This window comes from Tachypleus tridentatus, chromosome 2, assembly GCF_004210375.1.
Source record: "Tachypleus tridentatus isolate NWPU-2018 chromosome 2, ASM421037v1, whole genome shotgun sequence".
Lineage (NCBI taxonomy): Eukaryota > Metazoa > Arthropoda > Merostomata > Xiphosura > Limulidae > Tachypleus > Tachypleus tridentatus.
The window spans coordinates 45,380,400-45,393,729 of NC_134826.1; positions in this window are offsets into that span (position 1 = coordinate 45,380,400).

Genomic DNA, 13,330 nt, shown 5'->3' on the forward strand with positions numbered 1-13,330 from the left:
CCTGTATGTAGTGAGGGGACCTCCAAGGGAAAGTTCTATTCTTTCAGTTTACCTCCTCTGTGATCAAAACATCCACCCACGTTTGATGTGTGTGGTGACTCGTGAAGGGGAGTAGAGGATCTTGGTAAATGAGGAGTCCAACTCCAACACACCTCTTGGGTCAATTGGCTGGTCCACTTGGGCTAGGGTCAACCAAGTACCAGTGTTGGGAACATTGTATCTGATGCTGCTGCTTGGGTATAGTGCTCACAAAACCCTGGCATTGCTGCAGTGTTTTTGTTTGACATTGTAGTGTGTCCTCTCGTCAGGGTCCATGGTGGGTGGGGTCAGTGGGCACTGAAATTTTACTTTTTTATTATGGATCTTCCAAATAAACTTAGATAAAATAGTAAAAAAAAAACAGTTCATAATTAAACGACCATGTCTTGAAGATTCTGAGTAGCAATCTTTAACATCTGTAACACATGTTGTATTTCATTTTTTATCCTACATTCTCTTTCGACAAACCTTCAGGGCAAATGTCTCGATTTTTCATTCTGAAAGGACTTGCTGGCTCCCCAAAGTCAGTAAAGAAGCTTCGATTTAGTGATATATTGGTGGAAACCTCCACATCTTAACACTGTGAATTCCTCTTGCCTTCAAAGGCAATTGGAGATGTACCTATTAGGTTACACCTCATGCTACTTTGAATTCGTTGAGAGGGATTTCAAGAACATCCCAGAGTCAGAGATTCTCGCTGGTTTCTCTACTCAGAGAGTTTCTGCAGTGAGGCGTATCTCCATTTACAATGATGGAATTACGATACCGACCAATATCCTCATTTTGATATTTACATCACCACGTCCACCTGCCACCATCAAGGCAGGTTATCTTATTGCAGGGTATGGCCATACATACCAAACCCTCTGATGTTTCCAGTGTCAGCAGTTTGGTCACTCAAAGACAATGTCGTGGTTCCTTGACATGTGCTTATTGCAGTGGCGAGGACCATGATGCCTATGAGTGTGAAATGGACCCTCATTGCATCAATTGCAATGGCTCTCACCCGTCCTACTTTTGTTCTTGCCCAAAATGTGTGGTGTTTGAAAACGATTCATAGCATTACTTATCCTAAAGCTCGAAAGTTGCTGTCCAACATTTCATCTCGGATGTATGCTGCTGCACTTTGTTCCACAACTACAGTGGGAATGCAGACAGATCTCTCTGTGCCTTCAGAAGAATCGTTCTCAAAACAAATGAAAAGTCTTTTGACCTACATAGTTATAAAAGTTGATGAATCAACTTCAACACCCATCTTTGTTCCTTACATACATTCCAACAAATCCCAAGGTCCATTTTTTTTGGTTCCGTGTATAGGCATTTCCTCGGATACATCTTCTTCTTCCACCCCAACATGCAAAACGATCATTCGTTTACGTTCTCAGTTACAGGAATCCCTTTTCAACAGCAAAGACCTGTCCAATTGACCCAGGACAGGATCCATGGAGGTCTATAGACCTCCCTAGAATAAGGACAGTAAGGAAAAAGATGTGGTCATAAACAGAAGGGTTCTCTACCCAATTTGCTTACACATAAATAAAAATAGCCACCTTGATACAATGGAATTGTCAAGGTTTGTGTTTTAATTTGGATGACATTAAAACTGATTGCTTCCTACCATCCTGTATGTCTTTCCTTACAGGAAACATTTCTGAAACCTGCTGATACAGTCACCTTTTGGCGGTTTTCTTTGTACGGGAATGACAGGCTGTGTGATGGACGAGTGCATGGAGGAGTAGCACTGTTGGTTGATCAGCATGTGCCACATCCTGTCTTTGCCACTCATCACACCCTTGGAGTCCGTAGCCATCTGTGTTTCCTTGGGTCATACCATCACTGTTTGTTCTCTCTACCTGTCGCCTGGAAAGACCTATGATCAATCAGACCTTGATGCTCTCATTGAACAGTTGCCGTCTCCATTTTGAATCCTGGGGACTTTAATGGACGTAATCCCCTCTAAGAAAGTGCTGATATTGATAAGAAGAGTCGTTGTGTAGAGAGTAGGCTCTCTGATCACAACCTTTCTCTTTTCAATACTGGTTCTTCTACTTATTTTCATGCACCTAGTCAGTCCTTTACTGCTATTGATCTCTCAGTTTCCTCCCCTTCACTATGCTCCCATTTTTCTTGGAGGGTTGACAATAATCTACGAGGCAGTGATCATTTTCCTGTAATTTTGAGAGAGACTGGCCGTGGTCAATGCCACCCAACCTGAGTACCCCAGTGGAAGCTGGATCTAGCAAACTGGTTTTCTTTCACTGCTCTTTTAGAACTTGATCTTGCCATCTTCTATAAGCCATGAATAGACGACTGTGTGGCAGCAGTAACTGACTGTATTATACAAACAACTGCTCAATGTATTCCTAAACCTTCTACACGTTTTCCACTATATCCTCGTCCGTGGTGGAATCCTGCCTGATACATAGCACGAAAGGTTCAAAAACGGACCTGGGATACTTTCTGTAGATATCCCACATTATCAAACCTCATCGCTTTCTAGCAGCCCCGTGCACATGCTCGGTGGTTAAGACGTCAAAGCCAGAAGGAATCTTAGATTAAGTTAAAGACCAGCATATCTTCTACCACCAATTCCAAAGTCATATAGGACAAGATTCAAAAGGTTAGTGGGCAATATAATTCTGTCCTCCTCCAGATCTTGCTCTCTGATGGCCAGGAAGTAGTTGATACCCGGAGCATCGCCAATACTCTAGGTGAAAGCTTTTGCCAGGTATCTAGCGCTTCTGTTTTATCTTCCACCTTTTTAGCCATCAAGACTCGAGTAGAGCGATTACCTCTTTCCTTTCGAGCTGATTGTCTCTCTGACTGTAATCGCCCCTTTACACTGGTGGAACTCAAATTGGCTCTTAATCGGTCTGGCAGTACGTCAGTTGGATCTGGTGATATACGAGATGCTGCGTCATATATCTCCTGCTCCTCTTGCTATTTTACAGGTTGTTTTAACCAGATCTGGCAGGAGAATATTTTTCCTGATGCTTGGCGCCAGGCTATTGTCTTACTTTTCTCTAAGCCCAGGAAAAATCCCAAAATTTCTTTAAACTACTATCCAATTGCTTTGAAGGGCTGTCTCTGTAAGACTTTAAAGAGGGCGGTTAATGCTTCTCTTGTTTGGTTTATCGAATCAAACAACATCCTCTCGTCCACCCAGTGTTGGTTCCGACAACAGTGCTCGACCATGGACCACCTGATTCTACTTGAAACGGCAGTCAAGAGAAGCTTTTCACAAACGACAATATTTTGTATCAATATTCTTTGACCTTGAGAAGCCTTGAAAAAACTACCTACAAATAAATGGCCTGATTATGGAGAATACTGTGTCACCAGTTCTAGCCAATATTTTATGACACAGATTGAAAACCAAGCGATCAATTTAGCCTTACACCCTCCTCTACCTCACTATACTGGTACAGGTATGTTGGTGATACAATTTCTAGATTCACATTTACATAACACATACTTAGTTTTTTCAACCACGTTAACCCGATATTCTCTTACATTAAGTCCACCTGTGAAAAGGAAAAAAACTTACCAAATAGCCATTCTTAACCTCAAGAAAACTCGAACTGATATACAATTCAAAACAGAAATCCACAGAAAAATCACCCATACTGGATTATACATTCCCTGGGACTCGGCACATGAAACAAAACAAAAACTCAATATTTTAAGAAACTAAATAAACACAGCTTCAAAACTATTCTCACCCGATAAAATTATCAATGAAATCAACAAAATAAAACAACATCAACAAATATCCTCCAAAAACCGTGGAAAAACTTGTACACACCTAGACCAACAACGAACAAACAACAATAAATCCCAAGACAAAACAAACTACAAAACCTCACACTGATGCAGGTAATATATTCCTGACATCAGCGAAAAAATAATCAACATTTTGAAAAAAACTTATAACAAAACAACATTCCAGTAAACACCAATTTGTTCAAAAACCAGGTACAAAACTAAAGTCTATATTATCTAAAAACTACACTGACAAATACAACACCAACATAATTTATAAAGTACAATGTAACAACTGTCATGACTTCTATATTGGAGAAACAAGCAGAAAAATGGAAACTGGGTTCAAAGAACAAAAAAAAACACCTTCACACATTTTTTAACACTGCAAATCAAGTAAACATAACGTAACCGTAGAAAACACCCAGATACTGAGTGGGGAACAAATGTAAACAAACACAAAATCTAAGAAGCCATACTTAAACAACAACTAAAACCAAAAACAAAATTAAACCAATATAAAGGAACCCTTTTATACCTATACTAATTAATAACCTGTCAACCAACTCCAACGTCCCCTACAATCCTGTACCCGTTTATACTCTCGTCAGTTGCATTTTCTCTTTATCAACCAGAAGATGACTTAGAAAGATCGAAACGTTACTCTCTGCTTATCAATAAAAGAGTTAATATCCATCCTAGCCGTTTTGAGATACATTTTTATTTTAAGTGGGGTTCTCGTCATCAAGAATGTCTCCTCTGCTTGAGGAGCAACGTTGGATCCACTAACAGAAATCTCCTGCAAATGCCTGTAGAACATCACGCTTCTTTCATCTGTGGGCCCGGCATGGCCAAGCATGTTAAGGCGTGCGACTCGTAATCTGAGGGTCGCGGGTTCGCATCCCCGTCGAGCTAAATATGCTCGCCCTTTCAGCCGTGGGGGCGTAATAATGTGACGGTCAGTCCCACTATTCGTTGGTAAAAGAGTAGCCCAAGAGATGGCGATGGGTGGTGATGACTAGCTGCCTTCCTTCTAGTCTTACACTGCTAAATTAGGGACGGCTAGCACAGATAGCCCTGAGTATCTTTGTGCAAAATTCAAAAACAAACTTTCATCTGTAACAACTCACGCGCTGTGCAACATGCGATGAAATTTGATTGTGTTTGTTTGTCGTTTTCTGAATTTCGCGCAAGGCTACGCGAGGGCTATCTGAGCTTGCCATCTTTAATTTAACAGTGTAAGACTCTATGCAAAAACGGCTCGTTTGGGTTGAGAACATATTTTACATAGAAGAGCGAACAACGTTTCGACCTTCTTCGGTCATCGTCAGGTTCACAAAGAAAGAGATAACTGACCGGAAGCTGACCACATGTTTGAAAGGGGTTGTGTAACTGCGTGTCGGAATATAGAGGGCGGTATTAGATGTTTGAATATATAATTTTATTTATTTTATTATATTAATATAGGTATAAAGGCGTTCCTTTATATTGGTTTAAAATGGAAACAAGATTCAAAAAACATAAAAAGTCACCTTCACACGTTTTCGAACACTGCAAGTCAAATAAACACAACATAACCATAGAAAACACTCAAATACTAAATAAAGAAACAAACATAAACAAACGCAAAATTAAAGAAGCCTTACTTATACAACAACTTAAACCCAAAATAAACCAATATAAAGGAACGCCTTTATACCTATATTAATATAGTAAAATAAATAAAATTATATATTCAAACATCTAATACCGCCCTCTACATTCCGACACTCAGTTACACAACCCCTTTCAAACATCCGGTCAGTTACCTCTTTCTTTGTGAACCTGACGATGACCGAAGAAGGTCGAAACGTTGTTCGCTCTTCTATGTAAAATATTTTCTCAACCCAAACGAGCCGTTTTTGCATATAAATTTCTCAACAAGTGGGTTTCTCGACATCACTGAGTGTAAGACTAGAGGTAAGGCAGCTAGTCATCACCGCCAACTCTTGTACTGCTCTTTTGCCAACGAATAGTGGGATTAACCGTCACATTATAACGCTTCCACAGGTGAAATGGCGAGCATGTTTGGTGCATTTTGACTGTGATATTCCTTTAAAGAGACTCTGGTCATGACAATCGGAAATAAGCATCACGGAAATTACTGTATGTGTAATATAATTATAAAACTGGACAATAGATGGCAGTAAGATTAGATATAAAGTCTTAAAATAACAGCTGCAGCTACCAGTTTACAACAAGGAAAAGTGTCTAAAAAAAAAGTGAGAAAGAAGAAGAATTAGAAAAACATCCACAGGTAGATTTTTTAACGATTGTTAGGCCTGTCAGTAGTCGGTTTTTAACGTTGAAATCATAACGTTTTAGGAAACAATGGGAATGCAAATTTGTCAACATTTGAAATGCTAATCAAAATCATCCGTCATGTAATACACCTACAAATATAATTAAAACTAGTTTCTGAAATGAACAAGCAATTCCTGAACAAAATCTAACATCTATAAACAAACTTCAGTTTTTATTTGTTTATATGCCTCTCGCTAGTACAGCGGTATGTCTACGGATTTACAACGCTAAAATCAGGGGTTTGATTCCCCTCGGTGGGCTCGGCAGATATCCCGATGTGGCTCTGTGATAAGAAAAGATACACAAAAAAAACAACATTTGTTTATATAATCTGTTTTAATTTCTACTACTGGCATGTCGAAGTTGACTGCTAGCTTCCATTTATCAACGTTTTGCCGAATGGTGTAACATGTGCAACATAATCATTCTTAATATATATATTTGGTTTGTTGGTAAATCGGTTGTTATTAAATATTCACCGAACGAATTTTAATCTCATTTATAATTAGCAAAAACATCATAATCGTAAAGTTTTTGTTCGAATATAATGCTTTGGATTTTGATAAAATGTATGGATGGATTTCAATTAGTCGTTACTTGCATGATCGTTTGACATCAACATTCTTTTCTTTTCTTTAATTTGATTGTATATTTTGTTAACAAATATAATAACAAAAATGTTCATTGTAGTTAACCAATTCATAATTTAATTTAAGTAAGATGTGCTTTTTTCTTCCCGATTTGAAAAAAGTCGTTCAGTGAAGAAAAAACATGAATATTGTTTTAGAAATCTGTATATTATTTTATGAAGTTTAAATTCTTAGGCCTTGTTATTGACTGAGTAATGTCGTTCATTATTGCATAATTACGCTGTGAAATTTGTAGTATCTTCTATCGGGCCCGGCATGGCTACGTGGTTAAGGTACTCGACTCTTAGGGTCGTGGGTTCGAATCCTCGTCACACCAAACATGCTCGCCCTTTCAGCCGTGGGGGCGTTATTATTTGACGGTCAATCTCTTTTTTTGTTGGTAAAAGAGTAGCCTAAGAGTTGGCGATGGGTGGAGATGACTAGCTGCCTTCTTTCTAGTCTTACACTGCTAAATTGGGGACGGCCAGCACAGATAGCCCTCGTGTATCTTTGCGCGAAATTCAAAAACAAACAACATCAAGTGTTTCTACTTAATAGGATTTTGGCGTGGGAAAGGAAACGAGTAGGACGTTCTCTCTCTTGCTCAAAGCGATTTAGGTTTGAAGAATTAGAAATAAGAATATAAGAATCCCTTGAATTTGAATTTGTTATATATTTCATCGGAACAACACCTTACGTAAAGAAAACACAGAGGCCTTCTCAAATTGAGAACGGAAGAGCGGGAAACCGCACAAGCAACAACAACGGGTCCAATAAGACCAAGAAAAGAAATGGCGGAAAAAACCGTTGCAGCTAAACAAAAGAATAATGAAGGTAAGTCAAGAGTAACTGGTGGCAGCGATATTAATATCTCCCCATTACTAACTCTCTGTTCTTTGGCAAAAAGTGAATTAAGTACTGTTAAAAAAATAAATACTGCCATTAAAAAAAAAAGTAAAGTTAAGCGTAAATTAATTAAGGAAATTAATTCTACGGAAAACTCAGAATGTGAAGAAGAAGCAGTGACAGCTACTAATACTGAGGTAGAGGTAGCTACTCCTGCAATTAAAGTAGGGTTAAGTCCCAATAATGTTAAGGTAAAAAAAAGTAACACCATGGAAGTTGATATACATAATAATGAAGAAAAAATAACAGTGATAAAGAATTGGAAGACCAAGACTTTATCACTGTTATATCAAAGAGAAATATGAGGAAAAATAAACCTACAACTAACAATAATACAGTGACAAAAACAAGACCACCACAATACGCAGTTATAATAGAAGGCATTCCGGGTCAATATAACCAACCCCTGCTTGCCACAGAAGTAAAGAGATGCAAACCAAATGTTAACATAGTTAACATTAAGCGTTTGCCGAGAGGCGGAGTACTGGTGCAAGGGCAAGATGTAGTCGATCTTAACCGACTACTTAAAGAATGGCCAACAGATGCCTTTAAACCTGGAAATATCAAAATCCACCTTCCGGGAAGTAAGCCGCAACCAAAAGCAATAGTGGTAAGAGGGTTCATCAGACGATTGACCTGGACCTAATTAAACAGGCACTTGACGAACAAAACATACCACACACCAAGACAGAAAGAATTATTTCAAAAAAACACAAACACCAACTAACCTTATTAGAATTGACATTGATGACAGCTACAACATTCAAAATCTGATAAACAATGGAATATTGCTCTGGTATCAAAATACCAAGTTGAACTATTGAAAACTCCGGCAATTGTTGTAACACAGTGTTACAACTGCCAGAGATATGGACATGTTTCAGCAGCCTGCTTAGCATCACCGAGGTGCTGCGGATGTGGCGGGAACACCATATCAATGAATGTAAAAAAGAAAAGAAACGCCAAAATGTTGTAACTGTGGTCAAACCCACACAGCAAATTACAAAGGCTGCGAAAAATATAAACAAATAAAGCAACGCATTTTTCAGATCAGAACACCAACAGAACAGAATCAACCGAAAACAAACAGCTTACCTAAAACAGACACACCAACAGAACAAAATCAACCGAAAACAAACAGCTTACCCGAAACAAGTACATCAACAGAACACAATAAAACAACATATGCAGAAATGTTAAAGGAAAAGAACCACAAAAAACAACAAGTACAGAAGACTAATACACAGAATAAGAACACATTAACACAAAACCAAAAGAAAACAACATCACCATACAAGAAACGAATGTTAACACAACAGAGAAAGCAAGCCTGTTTTCAACACTTTTCAAAATGTTATAACTGATTTTATAACAGAATATACTAAACCAAACCAGACAACTAACTTTATAGAACTACTGATCACAATTACCATAAAACACGTCACACCTCATATACCCTACATTATAACAACACTAACAGGTTACATGCTCACAGCACAATGTTCACAGTAGTGTATATCAACATCAAGGTGCAATAGCTTCCAAGAAACATGAGATCGAAGACCTAATAGAAGAATTAAACCCCAGATTATAATATTAAGTGAAACTTTAACATATAATAATAATAGATTTAAAATACCATATTACTCAACTATTAGAAAAGACAGAAAAAATAAAAATGATGAAAACAGAGGCATAATGCTGCTTCATCAAGTAGATTTATCGGTAGAAGAAATAGAATTAAACAGTAGCAATGAACATGTTACTGTAGATATCCTCAATTGAATAAAACTAAAATAACCGTAGCAGGAATTTACTGCTCACCCAGTAAACAATTAGATACAACTTTACTAAATAACATCTTTTCCCACAATCAAAACACCATAGTCATGGGAGACTTAAACAGTATAAATGTTTCCTTTGGATGCCGAAGTTCTAATCCAAATGGTAGAAAATTAATACAATTTATTGATGATAATAATATAGCTTTACTGAATGATACCACCCCAACACATACATCCTATTCAACTAACTCTAGTGACATACTAGATCTGTGTATGTGTACATATAATTTAAGCCAGAAATTAGTAAAATTTCAAGTGGGAAAAGATGTAGATAGTGATCATCTCCCAATTTTTTGCGTCTTCGATCTCACCCCCTATAAAAATGTAACATATAGGAAAGAAAAATTTAATTACAGTAAAGCAAATTGGCAATGCTATAAACAAGAATTAGATAATCTGTTACCTAATAAAATTATTAAAGAAGTTAAAACGCATGTCGAAATGGACAACTATTGTCAAACAATCACAGATTGCCTTCAGAAAGCAGCCAAGTTAACAATACCAAAACAACACCATAAAACAACAATCAATACATGGAAACCCACCACAGAAATAATCAACCTAATAAAAAAAGCGCAGACAACTGAGAAGACAGTACATGATTACAAGAAACAGAGATACGAAAACACAAATAAACAACATTAGAAATCACATTAGAACTCAAATAAAACAACAAAACAAAATAAATGGGACAATTACTGTAATAAACTAAATGAGATAACTGACCCGAAAAAATTCTGGTCACATCTTAAAAGATTCACAAATGAAAACACAAACACAAAGAAATATCCTCCACTTGAACACAATAACACCATAGCACATACAAATAAAGAAATAGCCGAAGCCTTCAAGAACCAACTCCAAAATACATTTAAAACACACACAGATCCAGATATGAATACATACTTCTACAATAAAGTCACTGATCACATAGCAAACAATAAACATAAATATGAACCAATATTTCCAGTAAACATAACTGATACAAATATAAGTTCTAACACTGATTATGAAAGCACATTACTAACAAAAGAAATATCCTTACATGAAATACTAGAAGCAATAAAAACACCAAAAACAAAGCGCCAGGAGAAGATGAAATACAAGTTATTCTCTTAAAAACGGCACTCCGAAATTGTTTGACCACCTAAATTCACTATTTAACCTATCGCTATCCTCAGGATATATCCCAGTTTCTTGGAAGCTAGCAAATATATTAATGTTCCATAAGGAAGGAAAACCAGCGAATAAACCAAATAGCTACCGACCAATCAGTCTGACCAGCTGTGTTGGCAAAATTCTCGAAAGAATAATAAGTAATAGACTCTCCACATTCTTGGAGATAACATCAAAATTACCAGAAGAACAGAATGGATTCAGAAAATTTAGACAAACGACAGATCATTTAATAAGATTAACCGAAACTATAATAGATAGTTTCAACAAAAAGAATGTACAGTCGCTTGCTTTCTCGATATAGAGAAAGCATTCGACACCGTTTGGCACGATGGTCTAAGGTTCCGAATGAATGAAATGGAACTACCGCGAGGAATTATTCGCTGGTTATCTAACTTTCTGGAAAACAGAAAATGTAGAGTAAACGTAGAAGGAACTTTTTCTGAATACTTTACTCCACTAGCTGGTGTCCCACAGGAGGGGTGGTTAGCCCTATACTCTTCATCATGTATGTAAACAATATGCCATTGAAGGATCCAAATCATGGATTCTCATCACAGTTCGCAGATGATGTGGCAATCTGGAAAAGTGCTGCAACACCCACGATAGCAGCTACAAACATACAACCACAATTAAATAGAATAAGTGAATACTGTCAAAATATAGAATTAAAATAAACACAGCAAAAACTCAGCTGGTACTTTTTTACGAAATCGACAAAACACAGAAAACAACAGCTAGAAATATATATGAATGGCACTCTACTCCAGGTTGCCCAATCAGCAAAATTTTTAGGTCTGACTTATGATTCAAAATTAACTTGGATCAATCATGTCAACGAAATTAAAAATAAAATTTGGCGAAGAACCAACTATGTTAGGAGTCTAACTGGTAAACACAGTGGAGCATCTACAGATAACATTTTGAAAATATACAAAACATATATAAGACCAGTAATAGAATATGCAGCTCCAGCATGGGTAACTGTAAGTAATAAAACAATCAAAACTAAACTACAAACAATACAAAATACACTTCTCACAACAGCATACAGAGTACCGAGATCAACATCATCTAAATTCATTCACAATTACTCGAACATACCAACCATATCAGATAGACTCCTAAATATAACAATTAGATATTTTAACAAAAATTGGATGAAAAATGAGTTATTATGCGAACTAGAGAGGTACCTCATACATGATGAAGAAAATCCTAAATATCTCTCCCCAATTAACATATATTTTATACATAAAGAAAAGTAAAGTAAAGTATGTATGTATATAAACTTTAAATATAATATTTATAGTTTACATATTTATGTATTTTAAAATAATAATCAGATATAAAAAAAAAAAATGCCACCAGTTACCTTGACTACTGTATAAAAAAAAAAAAAAAAAAAAAAGACTATAAATGGACATTGCCCTGAAAAGGACCTAACACAAACAGTTAGGGAAAATAAGTTCAGGAAGGAGGAAGAGGTCAAAGTGAACCTGACCCTCCAGGGCAAAATACCCAAATACCATTGGAACGATTCTACTTAATAAAAGCAAATAACGTTTGTTTTCGGTTCAAAACCTCCATACACTTTGTCACAGCAAGTTCCAAGTAATAGTAATGATGTTTCTAGATGTAGTTATTTAGTCGGCCTGGCATGGCCGAGCACGTAAAGCGTGCGACTCGTAATCCGAGGGTCACGGGTGCGCGCCCGCGTCGCGCTGAACATGCTTGTCCTTCCAGCCGTGGGGGCGTTATAATCTTACGGTCCTTCCCACTATGCGTTGGTAGAAGAGTAGACCAAGAGTTGGCGGTGGGTGGTGATGATTAGCTGCCTTCCCTTTAGTCTTACACTGCAAAATTAGGGACGGCTAGCACAGATAGCCCTCGAGTAGCTTTGTACGAAATTCCAAAACAAAACTTATTTAGTCTAAAAGTTATATATTGCAAGGTCAGTTCTATTATTTCGTGAGTAGAAAGATTATTTTTAATTATCCGTGGCGCCAGTGCATTAGATCCGCGTGTAATGTATTCATGATGTCATATCTGCACCCTGAGGATGGAGAAAAATAAAGTCCTCCGTGACGAGAAATGGAGGCGAAACGGGAAAATCGTGACCCTTAACGCAAATGTATATGCACACACGATAAAAATGTCGTGAAGTTAGGGTCTGCACATCGCGTAATAAGAACGTTTTTCCAGTATCATGTAAGCAATTATTGACACAACTGTTTTAGTAGGAAGAAAGAACTTTTGAAGGTGTATTTCTTCAAGTCCATTCTACACAAGAGTGTTTAGAAAATTTTGTTAATCTCTCGGATAGTTTTGGGATTGATGCTTTAGTTGCAGTAACTTTTTAACATCAATAAACTGTTCATTTTGAGTATTTATTTTTGTTCCAATAACGTCATAGCTTACTTTTATTTATTTCGTTTGACTGACGTTGGTGGTACACGACTGTTATTCTATTAACAATTTACATGTTTCTGAAACTTGTTATTACACATACGCATTCAAAGGAAAGTGTTGTTGTTGTTTTAACACAAACCGAGGAAATAAGATAATGGTCTTTTTCCTTTCCTGGACTGCGTTAGTCAAATATAACTACAATTTTTCTTTTTTCTAGTT